The sequence below is a fragment of the Rutilus rutilus genome, assembly GCF_951802725.1.
Source record: "Rutilus rutilus genome assembly, chromosome: 1".
NCBI classification, from domain to species: domain Eukaryota; kingdom Metazoa; phylum Chordata; class Actinopteri; order Cypriniformes; family Leuciscidae; genus Rutilus; species Rutilus rutilus.
This window is the reverse complement of record NC_140209.1, coordinates 26,335,509-26,348,055: the sequence shown is the minus strand read 5'-3', so window position 1 is coordinate 26,348,055 and position 12,547 is coordinate 26,335,509. Positions and strand designations below refer to the sequence as shown.

Below are 12,547 nucleotides of genomic sequence, written 5' to 3'. Positions count from 1 at the left end.
AGAACGAGAAAAAGAAAAATAGGAAGTAGAAGCTCTAGGAAAAGCAACCATTGCCTCTAGTCTGGTAGAAGAAACAGAAGATCAGGAGTTGTTCGTGGAATATAAAGGACTCAGGTTTAGGTTAGATTCAGGAGCTGACATTAGTACATTAGCTGAAAAACCGGAGGGAGCTAAAAAATTAAAAGGTACATATGTGGTCTATGGTTTCAGTAAAGAAATGAAACCAGTAACCCGAGATAAATATCTATGGGAAGGTTTACACTGCATTATAGATAGCTCAAATCTAATGTGCCTAAAAGATGCGTCCTTAATAAAAGAACAACTAGAAAAAAATCAGAAAGAGACTAGACAGATTAGTTGGCTAAAAACGGTTGACCTGGAGTACGAAATCAATAGATTGGTAAACGAAAGCCTATTACCAAAAAAGGAGTTAAGGGAATTATTAGAAAAGTATAAAGGAAATTGCGCGAAGAGCAAAAATGATTGCGGGAAATTATCTGATAAATACGAATATACCATTGTGGGAGGTATCCCACCTCCGCAAAGACAGTACCCGTTAAACAAAGCGGCGTATGGGGAGATAAGAGAGACTCTCAATGAATTGCTGCTGAAAGGGGTAATCAGTGAGGGAAAAAATTGTCCCACTAATTCCCCGATCCAGGCCATTTGTAAAACCGACAATACGTACCGTCTTGTTACGAACTTCAAAGCGCTCAATAAATTAACGGTGCCGGATACAAGATATCTTATCAATGCCAAAGATGCTACCAACTGCTTGAGTAACGGAAAAATACTATCCAAGATCGATTTAGCAAACGGATTTTATAGCGTGCCACTAGCAGAGGCAAGCCGTGCGCGTACCGCCTTCACGTTCGGGGGAAGACAATTCGTCTATAACCGTTTACCTATGGGCCTGAGCACGAGCCCTAATGTATTTCAGTCCGTAATTTTAGATATTTTGGCCGAATTGCCGGTGACCGTTTATATTGATGATATTTTAATCTCTACAGAAACGGTTGAAGAGCACATGAAAATTCTGCGGGAGACAATAAAAAGACTAGCGGACGCGGGCTTTTTATTAAACCTGAAGAAATTAGAGCTAGGGAAAGAGAAAGTAGATTTCCTGGGGTTTGAAATATCAGGTACTGACAGAGGAATTGCTAAATCAACCCATGATAAACTGGTGGAATTAAAGGAAAGAAAAGTGACCAGTTTAAAACAGTTGCAAAGCTTACTGGGCAGATTGAACTTCGTACGAGATTTGATTCCAGGATACAGTGCTAAGGCGAAAATACTGTATAAAGCAACGGCAGGGAATGATTTTAAATGGGATGATAAATTAGAAGCCGTTAAGTGTGACATAATAGACATGGCGTTAGGTTCAGGCCGAATCACGAGAAGAGACCCGGAGAAAAACCTAATAGTCAAAATAGAAAATACCGGTGAAGAGATGGAAGTTATATTATATAACGAGGGAAATTCTAAATCACCGGTGATGTTTATTTCGCACGAGAAACCTGCTAATCAAAAGAAGCATGAGAATATGTCTGCTGTTGATATCTTAGCCACGATCGCCAGGAACCTGTTGACCATTAAATCAGCAGCTGCAGAAAAGCTAATAATCATCGTAGCCAAAGGAGATGGAATAGACATGTTAGCTAGAGAGGCAAGAAATTTAGTTTCTGAGTCTAAATTGGTTCACAAATATACTTGGAACAAATGGTCCAAGCTGATCAGCGACACTCAGTTAATCTTTAGGAACGAAAAAACGCCGAAGAAAGAGCGTCGTACAATAATAGACCCAGGACAGGTTTGTTATTTTACCGATGGGAGTACTCTGAAAGATGAGACTTGGTGGGCTTTTCTAGTCAAGCAGCAAGGCAAGATAATACACCAGGAAAAGGGGAGATTGTGCGATGGACTGAGTGCTCAACACGCGGAAGTCTGCGCGGTCGAGAGAGCTATTGCCCATATGAGAGAAACTAGTCGTAAAGATAGTTTTTTGATTACGGATAGCGAATATGCATTTCTGGGTTTAACAGAGCATTTGTCCACATGGGAGCAAAACAATTTTCATAACGCCAAGGGTAAGCCGTTGGTACAGGCTGAGTTATGGAAGAGCATCAGTGAAAATGTGAAATTAGTAAAACCGAAAGTGTTGCATCAAACTTCTCATACATTGCAGAAAACCGCGGCTGCGGAGGGAAATAGAGAGGTCGATCGTTTTGTGCAGATAAGAGTAATAACTGCAGGAAGTGAAACTGGGTTGCTGCAGGATCTGCACGAGAAACTGAAACACCCTTCCACTTCCTACATCACTAAATATTGCAAGCAGATGGGTTTGCATGTGGCCAATTTGAAAACGAAGTATCATAAAATTAAACTCGACTGTCCAGATTGTAGAAAAGTCATGTCCAGTGTGTACCATGATTATGGAACAATCAAAACTAAGGAAGAGAACGTTGAGATATCAATGGATTTTGGTGGGCCTCTTAGGCCAAAAACCAAGAGAAACAATGTATATTTCTTGGTTATAGTTGATAACTGTTCTAATTTCATGCAAATATATCCGTGCAAACAGGCTACTAGTGAGGTTGTGGTAGACAGTCTCAAGCAGTGGATTCGCTATCGGGGATTGCCTCAGAGAGTGCGGGCGGACAACGCACATAACCTGTCAGGGAGTCTGGTGGAGGGTTTTTGCAAAGAACAGGGAATCAAGTTAATAAAATCCGTTAAGTACACGCCGGAAAGTAACGGATTGGCTGAGAATTGCGTGAAATTGATAAAAATTTGGTACGTGAAGAACGAACGGCTAGGCGACTGGGATGAATTTATTGATGATTGTATTCATTTCCTCAACTATAGGGTAACGCAGCCTATTGAAAATTCGGAACCCAGCGACACAAGCAAAAATCCGTTCACGGTAGGGCAGAAGGTTTATATTCTTTTGAAACAAAAAAGGGGACGGTTTAAAAGTAAAACGGGTACAGAAGATATTGTTACCGAATTGACATCAAACACTTCAGTCAGGCTACAGGCTAACGGCATTTGGAGTGTGAGGCATCTTGTGGGTAGCAAAAACTAATACTGTCAGGATGAATAGCACAGAGGCACGTAAAGTGACTTTCCTAGAGGTAATCGAGTTACCGGCCGAAGGGACCGTGAGGGTGTGCAAAGATTTCAGTGACAGATTAACAGTTAAAATGTGGCACCGAGGGTGTCAGACAGGTACCCCAGCGTTGCAGCGGGGACCTACCGATTGTGTGGTCTGTGGCAAGATTAATGTATGCCAACTTCTTTGGAGTGGGCCTAGAAGCAGGCGCGAGAGTCAAGCGCGGCTGAGGGCCCAGCTAACGTTAAGTCCGAAGTGGTACAGCCCTAACGGAGAGGTTGGGTGCTGTGCGCTGGGCGACGTGTGTGTATGTGCAGATTGCAGAGTGCAAACTCAGCTATGGACAATCTGTCAGTACGAGCTTACAGCAGATAAATGTGGCTGTAAACACTGCTCGGCATGTAAGTTGAAATATTACTTGAGAGGCCAGGAATGTAAGTGTATAATGAATGATAATGGTGATTTTATCAAATGTCCAAGATGTAAACTATTACTGGATAAATTGTGGATGATATCTATTAGCTCAAAGGAAGTCTGGCAGACTAGAAAGAGCGAAACTGGTTTGGGGTGTTTAGTCGATGATAAGATCATGATGGAATGGGAAGTGAACCCGTTAGCCTTAGTGCCCAGTACAGACAAAGCGTTTGTGTGGGACAGGCTTTTGGAGATGGGAGAACCGTTACCATCTGAATCAGAACCATTTGCTAAAGGCAGTTTACTGGATAGGATGCTGTCCAGAAATACAAACCTGCACCTTTGGAAGAAGGTGATTAGAGACGTGACTTTTGACAATGATCGTTTGATTTTGCATAAGTCTAACGGATTGTACAAAGAAACAAGTGTCAGAGATGTGTTAGTAAAAGTATTAGAGGACATGTCGTTCCAAGAGGAACATCCTGTTTATATGCCAAGAGATTACAGCTTTTATGTTACGGAAACATCCTTGACAGTGAGAGCAAGATCTCAACAAACATATGCAGGGACAGGAAGGGTCAAAGTTAAACTAGGCCCAGGTGAGCCGAGTGAGGTGTGGGAGATCAGGGCAGCTGTGTCTACTACAACGGATTATCTGGGTATAGGAAGATCCATGGAAGGTATTAAAATTACCAGAAAAGTAATTACAAAGGCTGGGTTTACCAGTAAAGCAGTACAATGGTTTAGAAAACAGTTAGGGAGAGAGTAGGTTGATCTGGGTCTATTGTTCCTTTTGTTTTCACAGGCGCAGAAATGGCGAGGACAGGACACATGAAGAAGAGGAAGTGGCAGAGACTTCAGCGAAACCGCAAAGAATTGTGCCTGTTCCTGTCGGCTATGGTCACGTGTGTACTGGTTACTTTAGTTATAATTAGCGCAGGAATAACAGTTGAGGATAAACGTACTGTTAGCAGCGTGGCATCTTGTTCTGTAATTGAAAAGATAGTCGTGAAAATTTGTTATAAACAAACCGTGACGATAGGCTCTGCGAAATATGGGTCTCAAATGATAAGGGACATGATCAAGAAAATGATAGGGAACATAGACAAATCGTTTTGGAATTGTACTGGTAGTAAGCAGATTGATGCTGCTAAAGCCCCTAGGCTATATGGAGGACGTGAAGTCAGGGGTATATCACGGTTGACTTGGTCGAGTCTAAGGGGTTATAATAAAACCCACGTGAAATTAACAGGCCTATTATATAACTTGTCTGATAGCACCGATTTGACAACCAGCATTCGTACATATAGAATTTGGAATAGCCCCGTCCTAAAGGTTACGCACGAGCACAGATGGGACTGTTTGGGTAAACAGACCAGTCTAATTGTAATGTATAACTGGTTGGGGCGTCAGGAGCCTGAAAAAGGAGTTCCTGTTGTTATAGGTAAATTGAAGTCCGCTAAGAGACGCAATAGAAGGGCGGCTTCTTTGGGTAATGGATATAGACTAACGCATAATACCTGGCGTAATATTGATTATGATAATCCGGTGCAAAAAAGTTATTGGCCAAAGGATTTGAACCCTTATGCCTTAATTTTGGGGGTGTTTAAAAATAAACCTAAGCCGGCATATGTGGAATTAGAATGGGTTACATGCGATTTCCTAGTCATGCCCGTTAAAATGTGTGAGAGTCACTTGAACTGTCCCTTTTTGAAGAAAAATAAATTTTTGGGGCCTAATGTTGAGGACCAATTATGGTATGACATGGGCACTCATTGCTCTTCAGAATACGGCAAGACCAAAGCGTGGGTCTGTTATTTAAATAGCAGTGCCTTGTGGAATGATGAAGAGTTCGAGAGACATGGTGCTAATGTTATTAAATTATGGCATGAGTGGATGATGTTGCAGGATCAGAGTAATGAAATGGTTAAGGCAGAAAGCGAGCGCACGACCTGGTCCATCAACGCCACCTTGTGGAGAAACGGAGTCGGGGGTAAGAGATTACATCCTATTACGTTAGCTTATGCACCAAGACCGGGCTTGAGTCTGGAATTGGCAAACTATTCTGGAATATGGGATTACATTATAAGTAATGTCACGGACCAACAATATAGATCCGCTCTCGTCTTGTACTGCATGGGGTTAGACAGACCTTTACGTGTGACACACACTAATCAGGGAATCTGGGGGAATCACAGCGATGCAGGCAATAGAGGAACGTTGCGTTGGATTGGACTCTCAACCTTTCAGAATAGGATTTGGGATGTATTCCCTGTAGCTATGGGTCTGCGCAAAATAACTAACCGAACGGAGACATGGATAGAACCAGTTCCACATGCAAATGGGGATATTTTCCCGATCACGATTTATTATCGAGAGAATAAAACTAAAGGGTTGAAAACCCATAAGTTTGCTCAGGGGTTATGGAAGACGGTGTATTATTTACCTATGATGAAGCCGTCCGAGCAGCGGCGAGGACGTTCTGTGGATTATAAGGTGTTGATGGCGTCTCATAACTTTGATATTAAATCGTCAAGTCCATTTTCGCGACATAGTTTAAGACCAGCTCATGATAAGAAAGATCGTGAGAAGGTTAGATCGAACGTGTGGAATTTTGGACTAGGTAAATTTGAGTACAGGCATAGCGGCGAGGTTAAGTATATATGGTATCCAGGCAAAAAACAATACTGTACGGCAGATATGTTCAATGATTGGACAGTTAAGACACCTGGGGTGTTATTCCACCCGGCTAGAACGTGGTTGAGCGAGGAGGAGCAGGTGTACTGTACTTTTAAAGATTTAGTGAAAATGGGACAAGACGTTGTTAGCGGGGAGGGCAAGCACTGGAATGATATCAGCACGATAACAGGTGCTGGCCCGTTATTGATGATAGCTCGGAATCAAGTGTTGAACAAATGTGCCCTGTCCTCTTTGATTAATAACGAAAAAGAATTAGGGGGGTTCTTTTACCCAATAATGGACTATCTAGAAGGATTTTCGGTGGGGCCTAATTTTTATTTTACATTGGATTATGGGAATCAGCTGATTAAACCGAGTAGCGGAGACCTATTTTCCGTATATTGGAAGATACAAAAGAAGGCCGTGCTGTGGGTAATGGAGAATGTCAAGGAACTAGCTGTATCTGTTTGGGATTTGATTATGGGATATGGATATTACATTAAGATTGTTGCAATTTGTTTGGCTATTATTTTTGTAATAATATTGATAGCAGTAATGTTTATCAAATTTACCAAATTAGGTATGGTATGCAGTAAACTTTCGAAGAGGAAGTCCGCTGGGGCGTTGAGAAAGCTCATCCCCAATGAGGTTTCGGACTCCGAATGAATTATTGCTAGAGGGGGAAGAGGAAGTAGGTTAAGGTTGAAAAGGGCGGTTGGTCTCGGGGCTCTCAGAACTTAAAGGAGTTGACGGTTCACGGGTTTGGAGCGGTCCTTGATAAAACCTAAATTTACAATTGGCCGAAAATAACTGTGAAATGGCATCAAATCAGACTAACTCATCTTGGAGATGCGGTGAACCACCGCAAGCTATTGTGAGTATAATATCCATTAATATATGGTTGATTTCCTATTGGACAACGGGAATTATTTCCGTACAAATTAAACCACAAGCAATTTTGATGTGTTTGAGTCTGGTCTTGTACAATATTTTAGATGATTTTTCGTTAGTGTTAGTATTGGTTTCACAGTTATTACGTAGCAAAAGATACGTGGCAATTTTCGGAGACAAAGGAGTAATAATTGTAGTCCTGTTCTCCTTTATGATTACTGTGTATAACTTGACGCAGTGCCATTTTGGAATGGCTTGGATAAAATTTGTAGGTGTAGGTCTTGCAAGCCTGACCTACATTTGTTTATTCATCATCAGTTATAGGAGAAATACAGTTTTAAGACCAGTAGTGATTAAACTGGCTATACTGTATTTAATTGTCATAATAATGTCGGCTTGTTCCAAGATTTGCAACGAGCCGAAATTATTCTTTTTAGCCATTTTAATGGGAATAAATGATTACAGTTATCTGTTTAAATTGTTGGACGGGGTGTTGAAGAGACCTTCAGTGCTTGATTAAGACAACGCTTGGAATGGGACATTATGATATATGTTAGTGGTGTCTTTCTATGTTGTTTTTCGTTTTTCTTTCTCTCAAAAATGGGATTACAGAAAAAAAAAAAAAAATTTTTTTTTTTTTAGGGGAAAACAGATATGGGAGTCCAGCAATATTGTGTTGAAAACTGTGTCTTGTAATTGGTCTGTTAAAAAGTTCTGGTGGCACTTGGTGTGAAACGGGGGGCCCACTGTTTCAGATCAATTGGTTGCTAGGTTGAGACCAAAATAGAAAAAAAAAAATTGGGATTTTTTTTTTTGGGATTAAGGGATTGTTTGGTAAACGACAAGAAAAAAAAAAAAAGGGGGCTTTTTTGAAGGGCTTGATGTTTTTTTTTCTCTTCTTTCTCTCTGTATGTTTTCACAATACGTTTATTGTTCTGAAAAAAAAAAAAAGGAAAAAGTAATAATTTTTTTTTTTATTATCTTTGGTTTATTTGTCAGTTAATAACGACGATTTGTGGAATAGGGGGAAATTGGAAGTGACCATATTTGTACCGTTCACCTGGGAGTGTCTCATGGTACATTTTGGATGACAGGGGAAATGTTGTTGTTTATGTCATTTTGTGTCATTGTATAGGTCGCAGACGGTCGGACCAAGAGAAGGAATTCCTTATGGCACGGTCTGAGGAGAAAATGTGATCATTGTCTTACATTTGCATGTTATCCTATCAGAATCAAAGCTTTCATGAGGAGTGTTAAGGAATTTAAATATTTTTGTGCAAAATGTATAATTGATGAAGGTTATTGCATGGCGGAGATGAAGAGTTTTACTTTTTGTGACACCAGGGGCACTTTCAAAAACCCAGGCCGCACTCATTATTTGACAAATGAGGCAATGAGATTTATCATTGCGATGAAATGGCTCGTTGTTGGCGTTGATGAGGCCTATGAGCTATTAATTGGCAATAGAGAAAAAGTGACTGGTACTACATGCAGTGTCGACATTCAGAGCTTTGTTTGGAGGGGTCTTATTATTCCTGGTTTCTGTACGAGGCAGATACAGTTCGATGGTCGAGTGACTTGTCAAAATGTCATTGATCCACTAGGAATGTCTGGAAAGACTCACGAGATTCTCGTGGCAAAGAAGGACTTTGGACGAGGGCTTGGCGAGAAGTGGCCGCGAAATAGCCCTGCATCCGGAAGATCTCTGGAGACTGGACCAGGCTCCGAGGAGCCGAGACTCATTCCGATGGAGGCCAGTGAGCAGAAGATGGTACCGACAAACCATGAGCAGTCTGTCGACAAGGCATTGTAGTAATCTAGTTATTGGATTTTTTGCTAGAGAATCAGAATTTAAATTCAGATTTTTTGAGTGCTGCTTGGATTTTGTTTTGCCAAGTGTTTTTGTGTTCCATGTTAGCCTAGACTGTGTGGATGACATGTTATTAGACGATTATCGAAATGAAAATGAATTTGTTACTGCAAGCGGGGATGCAGGGGAAGGTGCTGTTTATAGTGCACTAACTAATACATCTCCATTTCCGGACCTTTACGCTAGAACACACACACACAGGTTCCCGAGATGGAAGGGAAGGAAAGGAAGAAAGAATGGTGATATGAATGCACACTTGGGGTAAACATAAATTGGACACGATTCCCAGGAGTCAACACAATGAAGTACTGAAAGTCACATTGTTTCATGATTTAGGGATGTCACATGTTTTTTACATTGTCAAGTGATTTATTAGTCACATGGTTTACTTCTTAGGGGAAAACCATAGCGTAGGCACAGGAACTGATGTAACCAAAAGGTTCCTATATATATGACTGCTTTTGTATCAATCGAGGCTTTTTTCCCTTTGATCTTGATGTCGTTGAAGCCCTGAAGAGAATATAGCCCATCTTCAGTTTCACTTATACTCGTTGACTTGATATTGCTCTGTGGTATTTTTTACTTGTTAAACTCCAAGGAGAACAAGTTAATTAATTCTGTTAAATCATAGAATAGGTATTTAGCTTTTTGTGAATCCATTCGCAGGACTGCCCTGGAATAGGATAGAGCTGGATGTGTTATAACCTGTAACCTTTTGTTGATTTGCTACAAATCTACTGTATTGTATAACCAGTGTCTTAATCTTTTGTATAAATAAATTTTATTTTATAAAGATAAGTATCGTTATTGTATATCTCAGCTCATCACAAGATAGCCATATAAATATCATACCCGAGCATAATAGGAATAGGGAATAAGACTTCTATTCTTCAAAGAACACCTTTGGATCAGATTCTGCTGGAAGGTAAGCATGACTTTGGTTCTATAAGTTAGAACTTGTATACATGTATTGTGACACGTAGGGAGTATGATATTCCTAGGCACGCTGATATATGCTAGACAAGCTCAGGGGATTCAATCCTAAGAAACTGACCTGACAGCACAAGGCTATTCTTGATAACCTAGGTTAGAAAGAGGCTAATCAGGAGATGAGATAATATCAGATCTCACAACACAGGTCAAACACCAATGCAAGAACAATCATGCCACTGTGCGATGTGTTCACTGCTACAGATACACATGTGGTAAATGCAGACGGGAGATACCATGGCAGTGCCAGGATTGTGAGTGATTGCTGGAATGTACTCACTCACTTTTTAATATTATTTGTAAATATGTGTACAAATGGTTGGTTTCTTTTTTATTTTATTTTGTACTGTTTTTATCAATAAATCTCAGCAACAAAGAAAAAAAAAAACATTTGTGTTGATTTCTCCCTAAGATGGCATAGTGAAACACAAGTTTCCTTGAAGTGGCTCTGCATGGCCCCACATCGTTTACATAACAAAAGCAACTGTTAACAGCTGATTAAGGATATTAGCCTAAAGCCTTCCAGCCCATCGGCTGTCCTGCGGGTTTTATAGGTAGAAAAGCCAAATGGCTGCTCTCTGGGACTTCTAGTGTTAAACAGGATTCTGTGATAACTGTGATAATTTTGGTCACTATAATCATGAAATGAAATTTTCATGCCATTTCATCTCTAGTTATGATCAATTATGATCAACTAAAATCTGTGTTTTTACAGTATAAAGTACAATTTTCTATAAAAAAATGTAATCTCTGATTCTGTTCTTTTCTCTGACATTTAAGGGTGACATATATAGGCCTACAAAAACTATTTTAGGTCTAAAACAGTTTGGATATGAGTTATGAGACATTATTTAAGTAAGTATTGTATTATGAGTTGCTCTTGGCCACTTTCATTTTTAAAAAGTATCTCTCAAATGAAAAAAGGTTGGAGACCCCTAGAGCAATACTCTAATGGAATTAGTGGCTTAAAGTCAGTCACACCTCGACTTCCTTCCAAACGCACATTTCATTCATAAAATTATAAATACAGGCCTATAGTTCCTGCACATTTTTGGTTTTCTGAATTGTATGAAATGGCTAATAAAAATAGGTAATATGGCGCTCGAAGGGGGTGTCACCCAGGGTGTAATTAATGTAGAACCGCCACTGCATTTATATACCAGTTCCACAGTCTATTGTGTTAAATTGATCATTTAAATAAGCCAAATGAACCATTAAACATTAAACTGATATAAAATAATACAAATGTTGAACATATAGCCTTCAATTATAAAACAGAACCTAAAAAAGATGTGCTTGTCACTTTCACAAATCTTTATTTGATACACATATAGTTATATATTATGTATTACATTAAAAATTAAACTAGCATTCAGGTGACCTACATTTACATTTAAATCCTTAAAATGGTCACAAGTCAATTTGTCAACTAGATGTGAAAATTGTGATGTGATTTTATTTTTTATTCAATCTTAAATCTTTTTTACAAGATTTTACAAACAGACCTCACTGTCACCTCGGGGTGGGGATAATGTTTGTTAATGATTTCACTCATTTATCACATTTTTAACTGGCTAACACTAATTGTGATGAAGTCAAATTTGACTAACCTGAAGTGAATCTGGATTCCAAACAGCAAACGAAGGTTCTCTGCTGAATATCATACAACAGTAATGTCTTGAATCCTTAAATCACATGAGTGATGTAGGCTAAGCCATTGTAACTGCATGTGTTATTCTGCTTATGTGGTAAACTGTGTAAGTCTGTCTCTTAAATACTTGTAATTAATTTATGCAAATCTACATGTCAGCCAATCAGAGGTGATCTGTAGGCTACTGCCTTCTAGTAAATCACATGACATTAAGGAACCCAGCAGTCACAGGATATAGACTACAACGTCGGTCAGACGTTGGATTTTGGTTGAAAATGAAAGTCAGGTTGATGTCTAAATCCAATGTTTGTTTGACGTATGGCTATCGTTGAATTTTGGTTGGAATAAACCAAACAAAAAGGTGAAATGCATGGCCATACACTTATTACCAGCTTCACTTAAAACTAACCAGATTTACTTTATTTAATTTCCGTTTTAATTAAATCATATTTTGTATTTTAAAGTCACCATGATGGTGGTTAGCGTTTGCTTTAGTTGGACTCTTGACCCTTCACTTTTTTAGTATAAATTGCTCTCTGGTTGCTGTTTTTTTAAAGCCTTTTTTTTTTTTTTCAGGCTATCATATTTTTTTATGAAGATCATGCAATCATGACCATGCCAATTACAGTATATGTCACTCAGGCTTCATTAATGTGATTGGTACCATAGACTATAGGCTAGACCATAGACTGCCATCAAGGCCTCAATGAAGGGGATTATGTGAACAGAAAGGGGGTTCACAAGGTAAATGTGCAGCCCAGTTTCTATTTTGATTCTTAATATTCCAGATTAGTAATATTATATCAAATAAAAAAAGGCAGTTGACTAAAATCTTCCATATCACAAATGTGAAAGCAAAATGGCCAGGATCTGTGCATGACTTAAGAATTTTCAGAGATTCACATTTATGCACATTATTTGAAAGTGGTAAGGAAAGTTC

At 39.4% G+C, this 12,547-nt stretch overlaps 1 protein-coding gene across 1 annotated transcript in view; it reads right to left on the bottom strand.

The window, feature by feature from the left end:
• Positions 1-11,703, bottom strand: part of LOC311277180 (interferon-induced very large GTPase 1-like) — a 58,958-nt gene extending 47,255 nt beyond the window's left edge. Inside the window, exon 1 of the mRNA XM_084387371.1 lies at positions 11,567-11,703. The gene's annotated coding sequence lies outside the window, so the exon portion shown is untranslated. The remainder of the gene's footprint in view (positions 1-11,566) is intronic.
• Between the last annotated feature and the right edge of the window lie 844 nt (positions 11,704-12,547).